The sequence below is a fragment of the Grampus griseus genome, assembly GCF_964374135.1.
Source record: "Grampus griseus genome assembly, chromosome: 7".
Classification (NCBI taxonomy): Eukaryota; Metazoa; Chordata; class Mammalia; order Artiodactyla; family Delphinidae; genus Grampus; species Grampus griseus.
In genome coordinates this window covers 33,016,749-33,040,877 of record NC_139001.1, presented here as the reverse complement: position 1 = coordinate 33,040,877, position 24,129 = coordinate 33,016,749, and the positions used below count along the sequence as shown (strand labels likewise).

Below are 24,129 nucleotides of genomic sequence, written 5' to 3'. Positions count from 1 at the left end.
AAATCACTCTTCCTTTTGGTGTTTTTAAACTTTATATTACTTGATTGTCTTGAAGAACAAAGCAAAACCTGTTGGATAATCTGGCTTTACTGATAAACTCAGTGGAAGTTTTGGGTCTGTAAAATCCAAGTCCCAAGTGTATATGGTAGAATTGACTGGCATTTAAAAATAAATGTCTCCTGAGATACAAATGTGTATATTGATCAAGAAATAATTTCCATGTCTTTATTTCAGTATATATAATTTTTCTTGTCTTTTATGATTTCCGGTTCCATTTGTGTTCCTCTCTGTCTGTCTGCCTGCCTTAACTGTGCTTCATTTCCATGTAGTATCTCTCTGATTACTGAGAATTTTCTGCATCTTTTCATATGGAAAAACTGGTTATTCTTAAATCCATAAATATTTAGTGGTTTCAGATGCCAACATATCATAAGATGTAAAGTCATAGATACATGAAAACACTTCAAATACATTCAAAACCAAGATGAAACTGTTACTAACCAGGGTTCTTGGACTCCTTAATCAATAGAAATTGATAAGAGACCAGGCGAGAAATTCAGGCAAGGCTTTGTTGGGACTCCTGCTGCAGCAGAAGGGAGTGAAAACAAGTAACAGATTCCCTTGCCTGCTCCCTGGGGTTGGGGGTGGTGAGAGCTGGTCCCTTATATGGGGTAGGGTAGGGGCCGGTCCTGGCTTTGAGCCAGAGGGGTGACTTGGGTGGTTTGCCCACCCCCTTGGTGGAGCTATGTGCAGGGGGCATGTGTAGTACCCTGCTTTCCCTCCTGACTCCTCGAGAAGTGGCAGTTGGGTTTTTGTCTTTTTGTGTCTTGTTCATAATTTGCCCCAACTGTGAATGCACGCAGTTATTTTTAGTCCCTTATCATTTCTTTGTATTTTGTTGCTCCAGGTCCAGGTGCAAGCATTGCAGTAAAAGGTCCCAGGTCCCAGGTTCTAGCCTGTCTCAAAACTAGCTGTGGTTTGAATAGCAGCTGTCTTTAAAATAATATGTTGGTTTTTTAAATTCAGGTGTAATTGACATATGAATATATTTAGTTTCAAATGTTCAACATAATCTGTATAATAATCTCCTCATACTCTGTATCTATAACCTAAGTTTTTTTTTTAATATTCCACATGAAAGTGTTTGTATAAATATTCCACATATGGTATTTGTCTTTCTCTGTCTGATTTATTTTACTTAGCACAGTTCCTTCAGGGTTCATCCATGTTGTTGCAAATAGAAAGATTTCCTTCCTTTTATGGCTGAATGGTATTCCATTGTGTGAATGCATGTGTATATGTATATATATGTACTTATATACATATACCATATTTTCTTTATCCATTCATTTATCAATAGACACTTAGGTTGTTTCCATATCATGGCTATTATAAATAATGCTGCAGTTAACACGGGGTGAATATACCTTTTTGAGTTGGTGTTTTCATTTTCTTCAGATAAGTACCCAGAAGTGGAATTGTTGTATCATATGTTAGTTCTATTTTAATTTTTTGAGGAAACTCCATACTGTTTTCCGCAGTGGCTGCAGCAATTTTCATTCCCACAAACAGTGTGCAAGGGGTTTCTTTTCTCCACACTTCACTAGCACTTGTTATTTCTTGTCTTTTTGATAAATAATGTTTAATAGTAGGTGAACAGATACATCGTTGGCTGGGAATGCACTGATGGCTTCAAAACACTGTTTTAAGTACTTCTCAAAGTGTCTCTTTAAAAAAGTACATTTTATTCTAGCCAAATATGAAGTTAGCCTAATCATCTGCTAAAAAAATAAAAAGGATCATCTGAGGGAAGGAAAATACTAGATTTCCAAAATAATCACTTGATTCTTTGGGTGGTTGTATAGCATAATGATGAAGAGCATTGGCTCTCAATCTCAGTGCCTGGGTTAAACCTTGCTGTTTTACTTGCTAAACATAACCTTGAGCAGGTTACTTAGCCTCTCTATGTATCAGTTATCTCATATGCAAAATAATAGTATCTAATTTACATGGTTGTTGTATAGATTAAACAAGATAATGCATGTAAAGTGCCTAGCATGTAGTAAGCATTCAATAAATAATGGCTATGAGTAGGAGGGAACTGTCTAAGCCACCTATTACAAACATCCTCCCTTATTTAATTCTTTTTTTTTTTTTTTTTTACTATGAAGGATACTTTTCTGCTAGTTTTACTTTATTATATGAGGCCTATATTCTGTGATCTCTTTTAAAATTAATTTTTATTGGTGTATAGTTGGTTTTCTGTGATCTTTTTTTATTTGCAGGAAAGATTGTTACTGGGTTTCTCATTAAATGTATTCAGGTTCCTATGTCCTTCTAGGTGAGAAATAGAAGATAGTATTTCCTGCATCTTTCATCCCCCCACAACAAAAACTATAAGAAGTTATTCCTGTGCGAGTTTGGGATTAGCAGAGGCAAACTGTCATATACAGGATGGATAAACAACAGGGTCCTACTATATAGCATAGGGAACTATATTCAGTATTCTGTGACAAATCATAATGGAAAAGAATATGAAAAAGAATATATATATATAACTGAGTCACTTTACTGTACAGAAGACATTAACACAACATTGTAAATCAACTATACTTCAATAAAATTTTAAAAATTATTTTTGAAAAAATGGATATTCTGCTTAATTTTTCCCAAGTGTAAACTTCTCAAGGTTTTGAAAAATGAATAAAACACAGTTGATCTTCAGGATTCCATATTTGTGACTCCTTACTTGCTAAAATGTATTTTTAACCCCAGAATCAATACTCACAGTGCTTTCTCAGTCATTCACAGACATGAGCAGAATAATAAAAAATTTGAGTCATCTAATGTGCGTGTTAGCAGCTAAGGTCAATCAAGGCAATGCGCTGCCTTCTTCCTTGAGCTCTCATACTGTAAACAGGTGTCCTCTTCGTAGTCTATTTTGTGCCATGCGTTTTGCATTTTTGTTGGTGATTGTTTTGGTTTAAAATGACCCTCAGTTGTAGTGCTGAAGTGCTGTTTAGTGTTCCTAAGTGCAAGAAGTCTTGATGTGCCTTACAGAGAAAATACATGTGTTAGGTAAACTTCTTTCAGGCATGTTATAGTTCTGTTGGTCATGAGTTCAATTCTAATGACACAATAATATACAGTATATTAAATGACTTTTTTCTTTTTTAAAATTAATTTTTATTTGAGTATATTTTACAGTGTTGCATTAAAGTTTCTGCTGTACAGCAAAGCGAATCAGCTATGCATATACATATATCCCCTCTTTTTTGTATTTCCTTCCCATTTATTTAGGTCACCACAGAGCATTGAGTAGAGTTCCCTGTGCTATACAGTAAATGACTTTGAACAGAAACACATACAAAAGAAGGTTATATATTGGTGGATTGACAAAAATGTTTTGACTAGAGGCTCACCTGACCCTGTATTTCCCATAGGAACAATGATTCAGTATTTGCTAATAAAGTGTTTGCAATAATTTTATAGAACATGACTACCAGAGTTAACGAGAATCAAATGTACAGATGCTCCTCAACTTACGATGGGGTTACAGCCTGATAAATCCATCGTAATATTGTAAGCAGAAAATTCATTTAATACTCCCAATCTAACAAACATCATAACTTAGCCTAATCTACTTACACATTCTCAAAACACTTAGCCTATAGTTGGGCAGAATCATCTAACACAAAGCCTACTTTATAATAAAATGTTGACTAGCTCAGATAATCTGTCTAATACTGAAAGTTAAACACAACTGGTGTGGGTACAGAATGGTTATAAGTGTATTGGTTGTTTACTCTCGTTTTCTTGTGGCTTACTGGGAGCTGGAGCTCACTGCTGCTGCCCAGCATCACAAGAGAGTATGGTACCTCATGGCTAGCCCAGGAAAAGCTCAAAACTCAAAATTTGAAATACGGTTTCTACAGAACACATATCATTTTCATACTATCATAAATTTTAAAAATCCTAAATCAAATCATCATAAAGCGGGGGCCATCTGTATATATACTGTGGTAGGCAACCTCTGACATGGCTCTCAGTGATCCCTGTCTCCTGGTATTCTCACCTCTGGGTAATCCTGGCTCTCTGAATGTGGGTGGGACCTGGTGACTTGATTCTAACAAATAGAATATGGCAAAAGTGATAGGATATGACTTTTGTAGTTAGGTTTTGCAAAGACTGTGACTTCTGTCTTGCTGGTATACTCTCTCTGGCTCTTCTTCTGTGCCAGTTCTGATGAAGAGGGCTGCCTGGCAAAGAACTGAGGTTAGCCTCCTGCCAACAGCCAGCAAGGAACTGCCAACAGCCCATAAGGAACTGAATCCTACCAACAACCACTTAGTAAGTTCAGAAGCAGTTACTTCACCACTTAAACCTTGAGATAACTATGGCAGTGCCCTAAACCTTAATTGCAGCCTTGTGAAAGGTCCTGAAGCAGAGCACTCAGTTAAGCAGTACCTGGATTCTGACAGACAGAAAATGAAAAAATAAAGGTGTATTGTTTTAAGTCATTAAATTTTAGGGTAATTTGTTATGCAACAATAAGTAATCAATGTGTGTATAGTTAAATCCATATAGTTACATATTAAGACCTCTAAACACAATAGTTGAGATGGAGCAGGCAATAAAAAGCTGTGCTGTGTTTTGACTTTCGGTGGCTTTTATTCTTTCTACCCAATGTTCAATTATTATTTTCAGTTCTAATTTTTTGGTAATAGTGACCATGATTCCTTCTTTTTTATTCCTTTTTCATATGAAGATTGCTTTATATAGAGGAAAAAGTTTGAGTATTACAATTAATATCCTATATTTCTGTGTAGATTCAGTAATTATTAACATATTCAAAATTTGCTTTCTTGCCCACCTCCTTTCTTTATAGATGGATGGACAGATAGATACCTGTTTTCTTATTGTTGCTGTTGTTGAACTATTTGAAAGTAAGCTACAAATATCACATACATCTCTTAGAAATACAAGACATCATTCTCAAATCCAAGAAAATTAACAATAAATTCCATAATATCATGCAGTATCTTAGTCCAACCACAGACTTCCCCATAATGACTTTTATAACTTTTTCTCAAAACAGAATCCAGTTAAGGTTGATGATACATTGCATTTGATTGTTTTGTCTCTTTAGTTTCTGTTAATCTAATACAGTCTTCCCCTACCCCTATAGTTTTACTATACATGAAATAGACTTCTAGAGAGTTTAGGCTAGTTGTCCCTACATTCTGGGTTTGTTAAATTGTTATTGTATTTTTAATCCCTTGAAATTTCTAAATTGGAAGTTAAGTCTAGAAGGTTGATTTCATTGGAGTTAAACATTTTGGCAAGAATACTTCATGGGTGATATTGTATACTTCTTATTGTATCATATCAAGCACAGTATCATTTAAAATGATGACTCTCCATTGGAAACATACATTTTTTCCTTTGCAGTTAGTAAGTAATCTGCAGGTAGTTACTGTGGCACCGTGCAAACAATTTTGTTATTCAACAACCTTTTCACTTCATGCATTGGTAATCCTTTCCCAAACTTGTTATTATTTTAGGGTTATAAAATGGTGATTTTCTTATTATATTATTTATTCTATTAATAATAGCTGGCATTCTTGTGTTAAAAAAAGAAAAAAAAAGAAATGAACAAAAAGTTCGTTTTTGTTTTTGAGTATTACTATGAACTTGTGGGGTTTTTTTTTAATGCTAAAATAACCATGAATTTGGCTAGAAGAGTGCTTTTAAGCTGGTTCTCTGTCCTTTTTAAAAAAGTAACACCTTTATTGAGATACAGTTAACATCATAATATTCACCCCTTTTTTTTTTTTGGCGGTACGCGGGCCTCTCACTGTTGTGGCTTCTCCCGTTGTGGAGCACAGGCTCCGGATGCGCAGGCTCAGCGGCCATGGCTCTCGGGCCGAGCCGCTCTGCGGCATGTGGGATCTTCCCGGACCAGGGCACGAACCTGTGTCCCCTGCATCGGCAGGCGCACTCTCAACCACTGCTGCCAGGGAAGCCCCACATTCATCCTTTTAATGTATATATTTAATGTGTAAAAGTTGGTGTTTTTTAGTATATTCACAGTACTGTACAACCATCACCACTAATTGCAGATCATTTTCATTACCTCAGCATAGAAACCCTAAACCCATTAGCAGTCACTCTCCATTACCCCTCTCCCTCCAGGTCTTGGCAACCCTAATCTACTTACTGTCTCAGTGGATTTGCCTATTTTGGACATTTCATATAAATGGAATCATAGAATATGTGGTCTTTTGTGTCTGACTTTTTTCACTTAGGATAATATTTTCAAGATTCATCCATGTTGTAGCATGTATCAGTAATTCATTCCTTTTTAGCAATAAATAACATAGTTGGTCCCCCATTCCATGGATATGGAGGGCCAACTGTACTCTGCCATTTTTATAATTGTCTTAAGCATCTGTGGACTTGGTTATCCATGGGGTTCCTGGAACCGATTCCCCTCAGATACCGAGGGACGACTATATTCCACTGTATGAATATATCGCATTTTGTTTATTCATTCATCGGTTGATGGACAGTTGGGTTGTTTCCAGTGTTGGCTATCAGTAATACTGCTATGAACATTAATGTACAAGTTTTTTTGTGGACGTATGTTTTCAGTTCTGTGTATACCTAAGAGTGGAATTATTGGGTTTTATCGGTAAATCTATATACTTAACTTTTGATGAACTGCCAAACTGTTCTCCAAAGTGGATGAACCATTTTACATCACCAACAACAATGTTGTCCATGTCTACAGAAAAAGGCAACAGGGATTTTGATAGGTACTGTATTGAATCTGTAGGTAAATTTGAGGAATATTACCATCTTAATAATATTAAGTTCTTTAACCCATAAGCATGAGATGTCTTTCCGTTCATGTAGGACTTTTTTGTTTTGGCCACACCACGTGGCTTGCAGGATCTCAGTTCCCCGACCAGGGATTGAACCCAGGCCATGGCAGTGAAAGCACTGAATCCTAACCACTAGACCACAAGGGAACTCCTCCCATTTAGGACTTCTTTAATTTCTTTCAACGATGTTTTGTAGTTTTAGTGTACAAGTCTTAACACTTCCTTTTGCTAAATTTGTTCCTAATTATTTTTGTCTTTACTGTAGCTTATTGTCTTTAACCAAGATAGCTACACATTGAGTATATACCATTTATAAGAAATACATTTTTAAAAATTTAGTTTTGGTAAAATACATATAACAGAATTTGCCATCTTAACTGTTTATAAGTGTACAGTTCAGTAGTGTTAAATGTTGGTGGAAGGAGAAAATCGGAGACTTTGGTGTTAATAGATGAATGTAGGAAGTGGGGGCAAAAGGGGGAGGAGAGAACTATTTTCCAGATATTCTTGTTAGCTTTACAGTTCTACTCCCAATTCATTTCCCTATCCTCAAGTCTACTATGGCATTTATTAAAGTAGCAGGGAGATGTAGCCACCCTAGTATGTCTGTCATTGGACCATTTTTTGGCTGTCGATTTCACTTTCCCTTTATTCCCGCAATCATTTACTAAGTACTATAATGTCTTAAGTACTTTTTTAAAACTAAAAATTTTTTTTCATAGTCTTGCCAGTTACTTTGATTACCTTTCAATCCTAGGATACATCCACAAGACCTCAGCCTATTCCATTACATATCCCTATATTTTCTACTCATTTCCTCTGCATTTCCAAGATGTTCAGTAATTTGTTAAATTAATTAAAGATTAATTGATAGAATGACTGACATAGCTTCGTGAAAATGGCTTACCCAACAAGATCTATTGGTTTAATGTTATGAAAAAGCAATGTTTGAAGGGTTATGTATTAAGAAGAGAAACTCCTATTGACTTCAATTCTGTTTTAAAATGAAAAAAAGAAATGGCATTCTTTTTTTTCTTTTAATTGAACTAGAGTTGATTTACAATTCTGTGTTAGTTTCAGGTGTATAGCCAAGTTATTCAATTATATATTTATATTCGGTCATATTTATATACTCTATCAGATTCTTTTCCATTATAGGTTATTACAAGATATTGAATATAGTTCCCTGTGCCGTACAGTAAATCCTTGTTGTTTATCTGTTTTATATATAGCAGTGTGTATCTGTTAATCACATACTCCTAATTTATTACCCCCCTTTCCCTTTGGTAACCATAAATTTGTTTTCTACGTCTGAGTCTGTTTCTGTTTTGTAAATAAGTTCATTTGTATTATTTTTTAGATTCCACATATAAGTGATATAATATTTGTCTTTGTGACTTAGTTCACTTAGTATGATCATCGCTAGCTCCTTCCATGTTGCTGCAAATGGCATTCTTTTTTTTTTTTTTTAGAAATGGCATTCTTTAATTTCAGTTTCTATTAACATTGGCACAGAGATTAAAAGCCTGATGTTTAATTCAGGCTTTCTATTTTAGAATTTATGGAGTATGTTTTTCTGCCTTTGTTTTTTTGTTATTGTTTTTTGGGTTTTTGTTGTTGTTGCCATGAAATAGAATTTTCCCTACTCATTTTTATATGCGATTTTATTTTTATATTTTATAAATTTTTTTATTTTACTTTTGGCTGCGTTGGGTCTTCATTGCTGCGCATGGGCTTTCTCTAGTGGCGGCAAGCGGGGGCTACTCTTCGTTGCGATACACGGGCTTCTCATTGCAGCGGCTTCTCTTGTTGCGGAGCACGGGCTCTAGTTGCATGGGCTTCCGTAGTTGTGGCCCGCGAGCTCAGTAGTTGTGACTCGCAGGCTCTAGAGCACAGGCTCAGTAGTTGTGGCGCACGGGCTTATTTGCTCCATGGCATGTGGGATCTTCCCGGACCAGGGCTCGAACCCATGTCCCCTGCATTGGCAGGCAGATTCTTAACTACTGTGCCACCAGGGAAGTCCCTTATATGCGATTTTAAAAGAGGTTTTTACAGAATTCTTTTCCCAATAGAAATTTATGCTTATATTTAAAACAGTAGTTTACAATTATTTCACTACAGAGACTGCTTTTTTTCTACCTGTCCTGAGTCTCTCCGTGCCATTTTGGGGATGATTTTGTCTACCACAGTGTATTTTATTTAGTAAAAGATCACTTCTTTTCCCTTTAAAAAATTCAGTCAGACACATCTCAGTGCCAAGCCACCTAGCAAGTCAACATGGTATTTCTAGTTGCCAAAGCTGCTGACCAGAGGTCGGTGTTTCGAAGTGAAGGAAAAGGTTATTTCCTTTATCAAAGACTAAAAATACACTGAAATAAGTGCTAATAGTATCTGTAAATCATTTTATAAATACTGGAAATTGTTACTGAGTTCTGGTCTTTATGTGTATGTATATATCCTTGATATCTTAAAAATAAAAAGTTATCTTTGAAAAAGGTGAGAACCATTCTTAGAGTTTTTTAAATTGTGGTAAAATACGCATAACATAAAATTTACCATCTTAACCATTTTTAAGTGTACAGTTCAGTAGTGTTAAGTACATTCACATTGTTATGCAACAAGTCTCTAGTCTCCAGTCTCATCTTGCAAATCTGAAGCTCACAAAAGTTAAATATAATGTTCATCTTTGGGGAGTATTACATTTCTTACCCCACAATACAACCAAAGCGCTTTGTTTTAAATAAACAAATATCATTTATTTTTCCAATGTTAAAAGTTCATTCTGTAGTTAGTAGTGGGGTTATAGGCATTTCTTATATAGACTTTTTTGTTTGGACGTTAATATGTCTATAATTGTGAGAAAAACATGGGTAAAACTAGAAAAAATTTTTATTCTAAACTATTCCTAAATGTCTGATTTTTAGATAATTTGAAAGTTGTATATATTTGCACACATCTCTGTAAGATGTTACGTGAGCAGTAGGAGGTATACTCATTTATTTGTTACCTATTGCCAATAATACTCATCAGTAAGCCACCTCTAAGTTCAGTGGCTTTAACAACAACCATTTATTCTCATAATCAGTGGTCTTGCAGATCTGCTGGAGTTTTCCTGATACAGGCTAGACTGAGCTCCAGGCTGCAGGGTCATTTCAGGTCTTCTCTGGGGCTCAGGATAAAGGGGCAGCATTCTACTCAGAATAGTTCTTCTCATAGTGGATTAGTTGATCACAGAGAGTTCGAACAAAACCACCCAAGCATATTTTAGATCTCTGTTAGTTTTATATTTGCCAACTTCCTGTTGGCTGAGTAAGTCACATGGCTAAATTTATTGGCAAGGGGTGGGGAGCTACAGTCCATCTACCTCCATAGGAGGCCATAGCAAGAATGTGGATCTATTTCTGTTACAGAAAAGTGAGAATTTTAGGAAGTAAACAGAATTGATTTCTAAACTTAAAAGGCAGATTTCTTTTAGCACCTATATATTTAGTACCAACTCTTTTCTGTATGTTATAAATTCCTCACTCCGTTTAAAATAAAATTTGTTGTATATAAGATTGGACATCTAAAATGTACACACAAATGGTATAAATCAAAATTATTTTTACTCTGCTAGCTTTTAATACAGATGTTTTAGTTAGGTAATTTTCTCCGTTCTTTTAAATAGCCTGTCAGTTACTGTAAAGATCAATACTTTTTCTTTTTTATTAGGTTGGTATTTTTTTATATGGTAGATATTAATCCAGCTATATCAATAATCACTTTAAACATCGATGTCTTATTTTTTAGTTTTATTTAATTAATTAATTAATTTATTTATTTATTTATTTTTGTGGTATGCGGGTCTCTCACTGCCGCGGCCTCCCCCGTTGCAGAGCACAGGCTCCGGATGTGCAGGCTCAGCGACCATGGGTCACGGGCCCAGCCCCTCCGCGGCATGTGGGATCCTCCCAGACCGGGGTACGAACCCGTGTCCCCTGCATCGGCAGGCGGACTCTCAGCCACTGCGCCACCAGGGAAGCCCTTAATTTTTAATTTTTAAAATAAATTTACTTATTTATTTTTGGCTGCATTGGGTCTTCATTGCTGCGCGTGGGCTTTCTCTAGTTGCGGCAAGTGGGGGCCACTCTTCGTTATGATGTGTGGGCTTCTCATTGCAGTGGCTTCTCATTGCAGAACACAGGCTCTAGACGTGCGGGCTTCAGTAGTTGTGGCACACAGGCTCAGTAGTTGTGGCTCGTGGGCTCTAGAGTGCAGGTTCAGTAGTTGTGGTACATGGGCTTAGTTGCTCTGCGGCATGTGGGATCTTTCCAGACCAGAGCTTGAACCTGTGTCCCTTGCATTGGCAGGCAGATTCTTAACGACTGTGCCACCAGGGAAGTCCAGTTGGTATTTTTAGTTGATGATTTTTGAAGTGTTGGATCCATCAAATCATTGGAGCTACTGAACAATCACTCAATTAGAAAGATTAATGTGTTTTGTTTTGCAATTTGATGTAATACTATGCTATTTTTTAAAAACATAAATTGCTTTTATCTCATAGATCATATGATAACTATTTGTTTGTTTGTTTGTTTTTGTTTGAAAACCAAGATGGAGTTGTACTAAAACTGTAACTTCTTACACTGCCTAGCATTTCATTAGTGCTTCTAAGCAGGACATGTAGGTGCCTCTAAGACAAGTTTGTAGACAAAAATATGTACAAGGAGGGGCTTCCCTGGTGCCACAGTGGTTGAGAGTCCGCCTGCCGATGCAGGGGACGTGGGTTCGTGCCCCAGTCCAGGAAGATCCCACATGCCGTGGAGCGGCTGGGCCCGTGATCCATGGCCACTGAGCCTGCGTGTCCGGAGCCTGTTCGCCGCAACGGGAGAGGCCACAACAGTGAGAGGCCCGCGTACCGCAAAAAAAAAAAAAAAAAAAAAAAAAATGTACAAGGAGAAAGAAAGGAACATAAAAGAGAAGGAAAGGTAAAAAGAAGAATTGGAAAAAAGAAGAGGTGAGGAGGTGAGAAAGAGAAGTGTCTGTGTTGGAGAATGATTCAGTAGCAGCAACAGTTATTCTAAACTCCCCTTGGCTTCATCAATGCCCTAGATATTGTGTCACTTTACCACCGTTCTCTCACTGTCTGAGGAGTGGGGTTTGTAGGAACTGAGGAAATATTTATGAACAGTTTTGAGTGAGAATAATCAATGATGGATGATCTGATGATCTTTTCATGGAAGACCAGATGTGCATGTTTGAAGGTCTGTTTTAAAGAATTGTCAAGGCAATTGGCAAACTGTGTGGAAGGAGTGGGATCTGTGGAGCTCAGCAGCGGCGAGGTACAAAACAAAGAACCGCTTTGCACAAAGCCAGAAGGGATACACTGAAAGAATGATCAGAAAAGAATAATACATAGGAAATGTTTGTGCTCGTGTGCAAGGAAACTTTGTGGGGTATCTGTGGCTGCCAAAGTGACATCTGGCAGGATTAACTGGATCACCAGACCCAACAATGAGGACTGGGAAGGCAGCAATAACTGTGAGGCCTGGGCCCATGTGGGGGCAAGATTTTGAGAATGAGCACTTAGGTGACAAAATGGGATTCCCATGAACCGCAGCTCTGGTTAGTTTCTGGTCTGGAGCCAGATCCTCTCTCTGATGCAGACGTGGGAGGACGGAGCGGCAAGAGCTGCCCAGCTGCTCATCTGGGAACTCATCCTCCAAGGGACTTTGACCCTCGTTCTCCTCCCGTACCTGGAGGCGGCAGTCAGCGGGCAGCACCTCTCACAGCACCCCTGCGTACACCTGCTCAGACCACCTGCTCAGAGCTACTTTTCTGCCCAGCCCAGCATACCTGTTCCACCTGTCTGAAGACCCACCGCACGTTTCCTCAAAGCACACCCCAGAGCTCTTCCTCACTCCAGCCACGCCCCAGCAACTCCTCTGTCAGTACCAGGTGTATGGACACGTCCTCCAGCCCCTGTAGGAACCTGTGTGGCCACCAGCCAGCCAGCTATTGGGCCTCAGACCTGTTCCCTGGTCCTGAGTCAGAACCAAAGCCCTATGTATCCAGCGTCCACTGAACCGCAGCCCTGGTCAGATATGGAAAATGGAGATTTGGAGAGAGTGAATGATTCACTCCTGCTCTTCATCCTTCAGAGGAAGTCCCCAAAAGTGCCCCGACTATTCATCAAAAGTCATTGAATTCTATTGTTAAGATCTATGCCTTTCACTGAATGCAATTTTTGCCTGCATTTATAAAGAGAAGAAAAGCTTTTTAAGAACTGGGTTGACCCCCCTGCACGCACAGACCCAACTGCAGGCAGAGAAGATGGTCAACCCAGCGCAGACCTTGCTAAGAGTCTGCTCAGAGGCCCTGGGTCTGCTGGCACTGGATGGGCGCAGATGCTGGGCAGATGAGCTCTGTGTGGTGTTTTAGACAAATATGATGACCTAGAGTAGGGCCAAACAGACAGGAGACCCCAGGAAGCAGACCCTGGGAGAGGGGAGATACCATTTGGGCCAGCACACCTGAGGCTATGGTCAAGGCCATGAGGACCACAGTGTGGTGGGCACGGTGGCTCTGAAAGCCCCACTGCTGCCCAGCCAGCCCGAGACAAGCCACGGGGAAGCACCCACGGGCCAGCCCCGTCATCATCTCTGCCAATCCCGATGAACTTGCATCCAATGACTGCCCTGATGTGGTCGAAGTGATCTGAAGGATGGAAAGTCAGCAGTGTGGGGCTTCCAGGGTAGGGGTGGGGGTGATGACTGGCCTCTGTTGATTCCCCTTATTGCAACCTGTAGGCCAAACAGGCCAGTTCCTTCATGGCCTGGCACCGAGAGTACCAACTAGAGAGCCCTGAGGTTGATCTGAAGTGATCCCAGCTGGCTCTAGACTGGACTTCAGATTTGGAGTGGACCCCAGAGCACCCCGTTTGGGTCATTTCCCACCCAAGATTCACCCTGCCTCCCAGTCTCCTTGAGAACCTGTGGGGGCTCCTTTCCCCGGGTGTGGAGGATGAGAGAGGAACAAGAGTACAACTGATGAAGACCCCAGAGACCTAAGGAGCTGTCCATTCCCTTGGCCAGAGGGATGGACCGGTGGACAGTCAGCTTGGCCCCCAGCACAGCCACCTGCCTGTTCACTCTCTTGGCCCCTGTGAGGAAGGTGTTCAGCCCTGGCTTTGAGGTCAGAGTCGTCTCCTCTCTGGGTTTGTGTGAATGGAGGAGCTGCAGCCCTGATCTGGGTGGTGTCTTGGCCCTGGGTTTCCAGGTTTGGAGGAGTATCTTACCACCTAGACCCCCACCTAGGGCTCAAGAGTTCAGGGGCTGTGGACTGTGGGTTTTGGAGGCAGAAGATATTTAACCTGGGGTTTGAGGAAATTGAGGGAGAAGAGGCTCAGGTTCAAGAGTTCCTGGTTTTAACCTTTTGCTTTAGGTATGAGGGCCAGGGCAGTCTCTCACCAGAAGCTGCAGGATATCATCAGGAACATTTCGAGTGTTCTTGCACACCCCCCGGGCAGCTGAGTGGGAGAAGATGGCAGGTGCCTGTGACACTTCTAGGGCTCGCCGTGCCACAGCATCCGAGACATGGGACAAGTCCACCATCATGCCCAGGCAGTTCATTTCTGCCACCACCTTCTGCAGGGACAGGATGGGGAGAGGGCATCAGGGCTGCATTTATCTTGTGTGCATTTATCTGTAGGGAACAGGCGGGGCTGTACATTTATGTGGGGCAGGGTATGGAACCTGGGTGCTTACCTCGCCAAAGCCGGTCAGCCGACTGACATTGCTGTAGAATGGGTGGATACCCTTTGCTGAGCTCTGTGCCCTGCAGGATGGCCAGGAGGCAGTCTGACTGGTGGCCATGGCTTGGCTACAAGAGCCTAGAAAGAGGTTCTGTCGAACCGTCTACACCTGCAACTCCCCGGTGCAAGAGGAGGGACCCAAACTGGGCTGTGCCTGGCAGTAGAAGGGCCCTTCTGGGGATTCAGTCTTGTTCTGCAAACCTCCATTCCCCTCCCCACCCCAGGTTCAGGGTCGGATCACAGGGGTAAACTTGCTTTGGGCCCCAGCGTGATCTTGGGCAGATCCCTGCCTCACTGGGTCCTTACCATCTGCACTGTGCTAACCAGGGCGCGTTGCAGGTGTGGGTGAGTGTCACGTAGCACACACCCAGCGCATAGAAGGTATGCAAGATGGAGAGGCTACTCTCCAGTGAGTGGCCGCCCTCCACACCAGTGAGGCTAGCCAACTTCCGGGTATTGTTGAGAGCTGGGGGCAGGTAGGTCAGATGATCATTTTCAGAGGCAGGGGTAGCTTACTGAAGTCCCTAACACCTACCAAAAAAAAAAAGAATTGTCAAGTACGATAAGGTAGGTGCTTTGAGGGTAGGGGATGAGGAAATAGTCTGAGAACTATGGAATAGGTAAGTTAAGGATTTCAATGGTTTATTAAGGATGGTTTTCTGAATGGTGCTAATTATATAAAGCCCTGTCCAGTAAGACATGTTTTCCTCTATCCTATCTCTTAATCTCCAAGCTTTTTTTTCTGCTCTGTTCTTCCCTAGTGTATCTTTTATTAATTCTGGCCTTTGTGGTTGCTACTACTGCCTCTGCTGCCAAAACATTAGAAACGGTGAGAGAATATGCAGCCCTTTCATTTGTCTGCTTTGTTTAATATTTTTCTCTTGCCAACAAAATTGGATACTTTAAAAGTACTAGGGCTTCCCTGGTGGCGCAGTGGTTGAGTCCACCTGCCAATGCAGGGGACATGGGTTCGAGCCCTGGCCCAGGAGGATCCCACATGCTGCGGAGCAACTAAGCCCGTGCACCACAACTACTGAGCCTGCGCTCTAGAGCCCGCGAGCCACAACTACTGAACCCACGTGCCACAACTACTGAAGCCCACGTGCCTAGAGCCTGTGCTCTGCAACAAGAGAAGCCACCACAATGAGAAGCCTGCACACCTCAACAAAGAGTAGCCCCTGCTCGTTGCAACTAGAGAAAGCCTGCGCGCAGCAACGAAGACCCAATGCAGCCAAAAATAAGTAAATGAAATAAATAAATAAATGAAATTCCAAAAAACAGCCCAGCTCTTTAAAAAAAAAGTACTAAATAAAACTGGAAGACTAAATGTATATAGATGTGAAATGTTTCTTTTCTTTGTTTTTCTTCTTTGTTTTTTTGGCTGCATCGGATCTTCATTGCGGTGCATGGGCTCTGTAGTTGTGGCATGCGGGCTCCAGAGAGTGTGTGTGCTCAGTAGTTGTGGCACGCAGCCTTAGTTTTCCCTCAGCATGTGAGATCTTAGTTCCCCAACAAGGGGTCGAACCCAGCCACCCTGCATTGGGAGGCAGATTCTTAACCGCTGGACCACCAGGGAAGTCCCAGGATGTGTAATGTTTCTATGATGCTTAATAGGGATTACCTACAGTGGTCTTTTAATTATTATTATAATAAGTTCCACACTCATTACAAAGAAAAATAACTTGTTATATAGAACAGCAGCCCTGAATGAATTTTATCTGCTCATAATGGCACGGTTAAATCTTGAAAACATTATTGAATAACAGATCCAAGGCACAAAAATTCTATTTATATAAAATTCAGAAATGGGCAAAACCAATCAGGTAGAGAATGTAATACTATTAAGAAAAACAAGGAAATGATTACCACAAAAGTTAGGATACTGTCTTTTTTTGATGAAAAGAAAGGCGGTTATTACCCAGAAGGAGCAGGTAGGGGTTTGGGGAACCTAGATGTTCTGTTTCTTGGCCTAGGTGGTAGCTACATGAGTGTTTACTTCATAATAATTTACGGAACACTGCATTTGTATTATAAACACTTTTGTGTATTGGGTTATGTTTTGTAAAAAAAAGTGGTTTAAAATAAGACAATTATGGGAAAAACTAGAAAACAGGCAAACAAATTTAATAGAAAAAAGATAATTTTTCTCTACCTGTTTATCTTGCTTTCCTAATTCGAGTGGGCACAAGTTACTATCATAATGAAGAGAACATCAGAGGGGGCGGGATTTATCCGTACAATGCAATTTATATTTTGCTGTCTAGTCGGCAAAGACTGGAAGATGTAACTTCCACTTTTATAGTTAAATTATTTCATGGTCATTTTCTGAGGAGTCTTTAGTATGAATTCTGGATTTAGAAGTATCATTTATATACCAGTTAGAAGAATTGACTAAGTATATTTTAGTCAATCTGACTCTTTTGTATGATTCTGTATTGTGAGAGTTTTAATTTGTTTTGTTTTACGTAATGAATATTGCAGTGATTAGATTTCTGTTTTCCTAATGTTAACTTAGGCTCAAATTGACTTTTCTTAGTTAGGTTATTGTTGATTTGTAAGGAGTATGAAATAATTATTTTCAAAAGCTGTTGCATGCAGTAACAACACTTTTGTTTTATCATATCTATATATAAAGGTAAAAAATAAAATCTCAGCAAAATAGCGACAATTAAGGCCTGGTAGAATTATACCAAAAATATTTTGAGAACATATCTAATGATGTTTTCTTTATACTTTTATGTTATTTTTTAAAGGTAGCATAGTCTGCAGATTAATCTTTATCTTGTATTTTCTTCTGTTTACTAAAAATTCTTAACCTATTTACTTACATTCTATTTTTAAGCTTCTTATTTAATGACTTTATTCCAGTGAAATATAACTATTTTTAATTCATTCTTTGATAAGAGAAACAAAATGCTGAACTTCAGTCTTCTTAATCACAAAGCAGCTGTTTTAAAGACATTAAAATTTTAAATACATAGAAGTTAAGATTGATAGGCACTGATTATCTTTCCTGTGTTTTCTTCTCAAACTTATTTTGGGGAAGGGGGTTTAACGCAGTTTGTTTCTCTTTCTCTCTTTCTTTCCCTTTAGTTTTCTGCTATTCCTTTTATAATTCAGTCATAAAAGGGCTGGACTCAGCAGAATATGAAATATTTTTGTTTATTGTTGTTATTTGTTGTGTTTGTTTCTTACAGGCTAGGTCTGTTTACAGTGATTAACAAGGAAAGTTAAATTTAAAATAGTCTTAAATGTTCAGTATTAAATACCATCTTGGAGGAAAAAAAACAAACTGCCTCCTACTGCCTCCTCTCAATTTGTTTTTGGGACATTAAACATAAACATTAATCTGATTATGATTACTGTATAGTTACCATTCCAAACATAATAATTAAAATAAGTCAACATTGTTTACTGTTTGTAAAAATATTTGTTCAAAACACTATGCTGCATAATATATCATCATTACTGAAATCGTATTTAGCAATCTGAATTATTTTGCTATGGAATTCATTTAACTCCGACTACATTAATTGTTTGATTTAAGTGTTTTTCTCTGCTTTTATGAAAAGCAAACTCTTAAAAAAATTTTTTTTAACTTAATCCCTAATTTGCCTTTTCACACAGAGTTTTAAAAGATTAAGGAGCCAATATAACCAGTGTGTGTTATGTTTAAGATTTCCTTTGTTGTTTGCAGCACATGCAACAATGTTGTTCTTTCTCTGACACAGACCCAGACAAAGGCCGAGTGTAGCAAGGAAGCAGACAGCTCGCCTCCAGTAGTGGCCCCTGCCTGGCTCCAGGATTTGTAAACAGAAACATCCCAGGCTCCAATGAGGCAGACAGCGCTTCCCTGTCAGTTCTGCATTCAGGAAGTGCTTGCTTGTACAAGCCCAGACATTGCACACAGGCATACATAGCAGTGTTTACATTTGGCTGAGTATTTAACTGAGAAAGCTGATAGGGAGGAAGAGGAGGGTTTATTAGAACTAGCAGAATACAACAATTTCAGGGATAGCCTATATATAGCATATATGTTTTTTAAAAAAAGATACAAAAAACAAAAGTTTGGAGTTTTTTGGTTAAAGGCCTCTTTTATTGCACACATATGTGAATATACATACTGAAATATTTTTCTTGGCAGTTTTTCAGAGATTTCATATTTTTAGACCATGTGACATATACTGAAAACTTTTTCACTTAAAATATTTAACCATTAGCATGATTTTTAATGATTAAAAATATTTTAACACTTTTTTTCTTCCCTATTATATGAATTAATAATTTCTATTTCAGATTTTGGGTTAATGTATACTTTTATGTAAACTTTATGTTGAATTTTCTTTTGTGAATTTGAGAATAAAAGCGAAGAGAATGCTGAGCCTTCAGGAAACACTAGAAGAGTTCAATAGAATTTTGGAATTAGAAGGACTTTAGAAGTTACCTAGTATAACCACTTTTTTTCTAATAGTTTAATTTTAATAGCAAACATATAGGAACAGCACAGCAGACAGACAACATTAAAAACATGTTACTGTATGTGTGACAACTCGGAAAAGTATAGTGAATGGGTGGAATCTACTGTATAATAAAAATGTTACAAACACCATTTAGTTGCTGTCAGTAAGAAATTTACTTGTTTTTGAAAAAGTCCAAATGCTGGCATTGTTCAGAAACATTTAACAGGTTTATTTATAGTTGTTATGAAGTTGAACTGCTGAAACTTGTTCACTGAAACACTTAGACTTGCATTTATACTTTCTGTGTCCTTGTTTATATTAAAAATTGACATACAAATGAAAATAGAAAAATTGCCAATACCTAATTTCTGTCCCCTATTTTTCCACTCCAAATCATACCTTTTGACCCCGTGGTGGGTTGGGGGGAGGAGGTCTAACATTCAGAACTATTAACAGGAAGGAAAGAAAAAAATTATTTTTTGAGAATGAAATGTTTCCTGTCATACTGGATTCTTAAGTACATTCTCCACACATGTAGCATGCTAGTTGACTGTCTCTTGGCATAACAGTTACACATTTGGCATGGATAGCACACAGGTTGCTGTCTTCAATAAAGGCCAACCAGGACTCCCCTGGTGGCACAGTGGTTAATAACCCACCAGTCATTACAGGGGACGCGGGTTCGATCCCGGGTCTGGGAAGAACCCATATGCCGTGGAGCAGCTAAGCCCGTGTGCCACAACTACTGAGCCTGCGCTCTAGAGCCCACGAGCCACAACCACTGAAGCCCGTGTGCCTAGAGTCCGTGCTCTGCAACAAGAGAAGCCACTGCAATGAGAAGCCTGTGCACCACAATGAAGAGAAGCCCCCGCTCACTGCAACTAGAGAAAGCCCGTGTGCAGAAACGAAGACGGAACTCAGCCAAAAATAAATAAACAAAAAATTAAAATTAAAAGAAAAAGGCCAGCCAGACAGGATTCATTCCCCTCCTGCACTATGGAAGTGCAGATTTGTTTTGACTTCCTGAGCAATTTCTCACACCAAATACTGACAGGGAAGTTTGGGAATTAGAATTTTAGTCAACTCGTAATAACGTCTAATTTTATGGACTGCTGCAGTACCGGCTCTGTAATGATGAAGTGTCTTCACTATAAGCAGCTGAGATAGATGCTACAAAATTTTCCTATTAAAATTTTTCTATTTTTATAGAAGTCCCTTAGTCTTCTTTTAAAAGTTTGTTTTCTTAAAATTTACATTGATTTATAACAAGTTAGGCTGTCTGTTTTTAAAACCCAAACTAGATTATAAAAACGTTAAGGCAAGCACATTGAAAACATAAAGAAGAGATTGCAAAGGATGAGATGGAAAGATTGGAAATCAGTTGCAATAATGTAGAAAAACTCAATGGTCTGAGAAACCTTAATAGCCCCGGAGAATATCACCATAGGCTAATTGATATCCAAAATTATGACCCCAGTCATGTAGATACTTGCTCCAGTATATTTAGGTTAAGAAGGCAGAAAAAATACACATTGTACTTTAAACAGCATTTTATATAAAATGCTTTAAGTTAAAAAAGTATTTAATTGTGATACTCATTAGCTTTTATCCAGCATCTTTTGCTCTTCTTTACTATCATTTCTCAGTTGCACTAATAGGCAAGGGAAATAGCCCCTTTTTTGCAATAGGTGGTAATAAGGAGCTTAGTTTTGAATATGTTGTTTAGATATCTCTAAAATATTCAATTAGGAATATAAAGTATATTTAAGAAACTATAGGTACATAAATGTTTTTGCAATGATATTTATTTTAAATACCTTTGTTGGACTATAATTGCTTTACAATGGTGTGTTAGTTCCTGCTGTATAACAAAGTGAATCAGCTATACATATACATACATCCCCATATCTCCTCCCTCTTGTGTCTCCCTCCCACCCTCCCTATCCCACCCCTCTAGGTGGACACAAAGCACCAAGCTGATCTCCCTGTGCTATGCAGCTGCTTCCCACTAGCTATCTATTTTACATTTGGTAGTGTGTATATGTCCATGCCATTCTCTCACTTTGTCCCAGCTTACCCTTCCCCCTCCCCGTGTCCTCAAGTCCATTCTCTATGTCTACGTCTTTATTCCTGTCCTGCCCCTAGGTTCTTCAGAACCTTTTTTTTTCTTTTTCACATTCCATATATGTGTGTTAGCATACGGTATTGGTTTTTCTCTTTCTGACTTACTTCACTCGGTATGACAGACTCTAGGTCCATCCACCTCACTACAAATAACTGAATTTCGTTTCTTTTTATGGCTGAGTAATATTCCATTGTATATATGTGCCACATTTCTTTATCCATTCATCTGTCGATGGACACTTAGGTTGCCTCCATGTCCTGGCTATTGTAAATAGAGCTGCAGTGAACATATTGGTACATGACTCTTTTTGAATTCTGGTTTTCTCAGAGTATATGCCCAGTAGTGGAATTGCTGGGTCGTATGATAGTCATATTTTTAGTTTCTTGAGGAACCTCCATATTGTTCTCACCAACAGTGCAAGAGGGTTCCCTTCTCTTCACACCCTCTCCAACAGTTATTGTTTGTAGATTTTTTGATGTTGGCCATTATGACCAGTGTGAGGTGCTACCTTGTTGTAGTTTTGATTTGCATTTCTCTAATGATTACTGATGTTGAGCATCCTTTCATGTGTTTCTTGGCAGTCTGTATGTCTTCTTTGGAGAAATGTCTGTTTAGGTCTTCTGCCCATTTTTGGATTGGGTTGCTTGTTTTTCTGATATTGAGGTGCATGAGCTGCTTGTATATTTTGCAGATTAATCCTTTGTTAGTTGCTCCATTTGCAAATATTTTCTCCCCTTCTGAGGGTTGTCTTTTTTTTTTTGCGGTATACGGGCCTCTCACTGTTGTGGCCTCTCCCGTTACGGAGCACAGGCTCCAGACGCGCAGGCTCAGTGGCCATGGCTCACGGGCCCAGCCGCTCTGCGGCATGTGGGATCTTCCCGGACCGGGGCACGAACCCATGTCCCCTGCATCGGCAGGTGGACTCTCAACCACTGCGCCATCAGGGAAGCCCCTGAGGGTTATCTTTTCGTCTTGGTTTTATGTTTCCCTTTGCTGTGCAAAAGCTTTTAAGTTTCATTAGGTCCCATTTGTTTATTTTTGTTTTTATTTCCATTTCTCTAGGAGGTGGGTCAAAAAGGATCTTGCTGTGATTTATGTCATGGAGTGTTCTGCCTATGTTTTCCTCTAAGAGTTTTATAGTATCTCCCCTTACATTTAGGTCCTTAATCCATTTTGAGTTTATTTTTGTGTATGGTGTTAGGGATTGTTCTAATTTCATTCTTATACATGTAGCTGTCCAGTTTTCCCAGCACCACTTATTGAAGAGGCTGTCTTTTCTCCATTGTGTATTCTTGCCTGCTTATCAAACATAAGGTGACCATATGTGCATGGGTTTATCTCTGAGCTTTCTGTCCTGTTCCATTGATCTATATTTCTGTTTTTGTGCCAGTACCATGCTGTCTTGATTACTGTAGCTTTGTAATATAGTCTGAAGTCAGGAAGCCTGATTCCTTCAGCTCCATTTTTCTTTCTCAAGGTTGCTTTGGCTATTCACGGTCTTTTGTGCTTCCATACAAATTGTGAAATTTTTTGTTCTAGTTCTGTGAAAAATGCCAGTGGTAGTTTGATAGGGATTGCACTGAATTTGTAGATTGCTTTGGGTAGTATAGTCATTTTCACAATGTTGATTCTTCCAATCCAAGAACATGGTATATCTCTCCATCTGTTTGTATCATCTTTAAATTTCTCTCCTCAGTGTCTTATAGTTGTCTGCATACAGGTCTTTTGTCCCCTTAGGTTGGTTTATTCCTAGGTGTTTTTTTGTTGTTATTGCAGTGGTATATGGGAGTGTTTCCTTAATTTGTCTTTCAGATTTTTCAGCATTAGTGTATAGGAATGCAAGAGATTTCTTTGCATTAATTTTGTATCCTGCTACTCTATCAAATTCAGTGATTAGCTCTAGTAGTTTTCTGGTAGCATCTTTAGGATTCTCTATGTATAGTATCATGTCATCTGCAAACAGTGACAGTTTTACTTTTTCTTCTCTGTTTTGGATTCCTTTTATTTCTTTTTCCTCTCTGATTGCTGTGGCTGAAACTTCCAAAACTTTGTTGAATAATAGTAGTGAGAGTGGACAACCTTGTCTTGTTCCTGATCTTAGAGAAAATGGTCTCAGTTTTTCGCCATTGAGAGCGATATTGGCTGTGGGTTTGTCATATATGCCCTTTATTATGTTGAGGTAAGTTCCCCCTATGCCTACTTTCTGGAGGGTTTTTATCAAAAATGGGTGTTGAATTTTGTTGAAAGCTTTTTCTGCATCTATTGAAATGATCATATGGTTTTTCTCCTTCAATTTGTTAATATGGTTTATCACATTGATTGATTTGTGTGTCTTGAAGAATCCTTGCATTACTTGGATAAACCCAATTTTATCATGGGGTATGATCCTTTTAGTGTGCTTTTGGATTCTACTTGCTAGTATTTTGTTGAGGATTTTTGCATCTATGTTCATCAGTGATATTGGCCTGTAGTTTTCTTTTTTTGTGACATTTTTGTCTGGTTTTGGTGTCAGCATGGTGGTGTACTCATAGAATGAGTTGGGGAGTATTCCTCCCTCTGCTATATTTTGGAAGAGTTTGAGAAGGATAGGTGTTAGCTCTTCTCTAAATGTTTGATAGAATTCGCCTATGAAGCTATCTGGTCCTGGGCTTTTGTTTGTTGTAAGATTTTTAATCACAGTCTCAATTTCAGTGCTTGTGCTTGGTCTGCTTATATTTTCTTTTTCTTCCTGGTTCACTCTCAGAAGGTTGTGCTTTTCTAAGAGTTTGTCCATTTCTTCCAGGTTGTCCATTTTATTGGCATATAGTTGTTTGTAGTAATCTCTCATGATTCTTTGTATTTCTGCAGTGTCAGTTGTTACTTCTC

The 24,129-nt window shown here is 39.0% G+C and overlaps 1 protein-coding gene and 1 pseudogene across 2 annotated transcripts in view; one reads left to right on the top strand and one right to left on the bottom strand.

The window, feature by feature from the left end:
• The window catches only part of BMPR2 (bone morphogenetic protein receptor type 2), a 200,808-nt gene that overhangs the window by 109,520 nt on the left and 67,159 nt on the right, over window positions 1–24,129 (top strand). The window lies entirely within an intron of this gene.
• LOC309824937 (dipeptidase 2-like) overlaps window positions 12,366–24,129 on the bottom strand; it is a 28,663-nt pseudogene continuing 16,899 nt past the window's right edge. Inside the window, exons 2-8 of the transcript in view lie at window positions 15,004–15,145; window positions 14,633–14,702; window positions 14,336–14,512; window positions 14,006–14,132; window positions 13,508–13,583; window positions 12,723–12,858; window positions 12,366–12,622 (exon numbers count right to left, since the gene is read on the bottom strand). The product of the transcript in view is annotated as a dipeptidase 2-like (transcript). The remainder of the gene's footprint in view (window positions 12,623–12,722; window positions 12,859–13,507; window positions 13,584–14,005; window positions 14,133–14,335; window positions 14,513–14,632; window positions 14,703–15,003; window positions 15,146–24,129) is intronic.